This window comes from Phalaenopsis equestris, unplaced genomic scaffold, assembly GCF_001263595.1.
Source record: "Phalaenopsis equestris unplaced genomic scaffold, ASM126359v1 Scaffold001170, whole genome shotgun sequence".
Lineage (NCBI taxonomy): Eukaryota > Viridiplantae > Streptophyta > Magnoliopsida > Asparagales > Orchidaceae > Phalaenopsis > Phalaenopsis equestris.
Window position 1 is genome coordinate 109,825 of NW_018165609.1, and position 556 is coordinate 110,380.

Here is a 556-nt window from a genome sequence, read left to right on the forward strand (position 1 = left end):
CAAAACCTTTTGATGAGGCTTATTCATTAATAGAAGAGATTGCTACCAACAATTTTCAATGGCCCTCTGAGCGGGTAAATCCTAAAAGAGTAGCTAGTATCCATGATTCTGATGCAATATCTATGTTAGCTTCGCAGATTGCTGATATATCAAAGAAATTAGATCATTATGGGATGAATTATTCTTCAACACCTCCTATGATGGAAGAAAATTCATCTGGGCAATTTGTCGATGTTCAACCTTCATATGAGACCTTAAATGCTATTAATAGACCCAACAACCCATATTCGAACTATTATAACCCAGGTTGGAAGAATCATCCAAATTTTAATTGGAATAACACTTCTTCTACAATCAACAATGGGTAAATAACTCAGTGAACCCATTAGGAAATTCATCCAACCAAGGAAATGTTAACTATAGACCTTCTTATCCTCCAGGATTTAACAGTAATATTCAAATTAAGGAGAAGAAGTTGTCTATGGAAGAGCTGATATTAAACATGGGTCAACAATTAAAGAATCAAGGAAATCAATTACAAATTCAAGGAAACCAG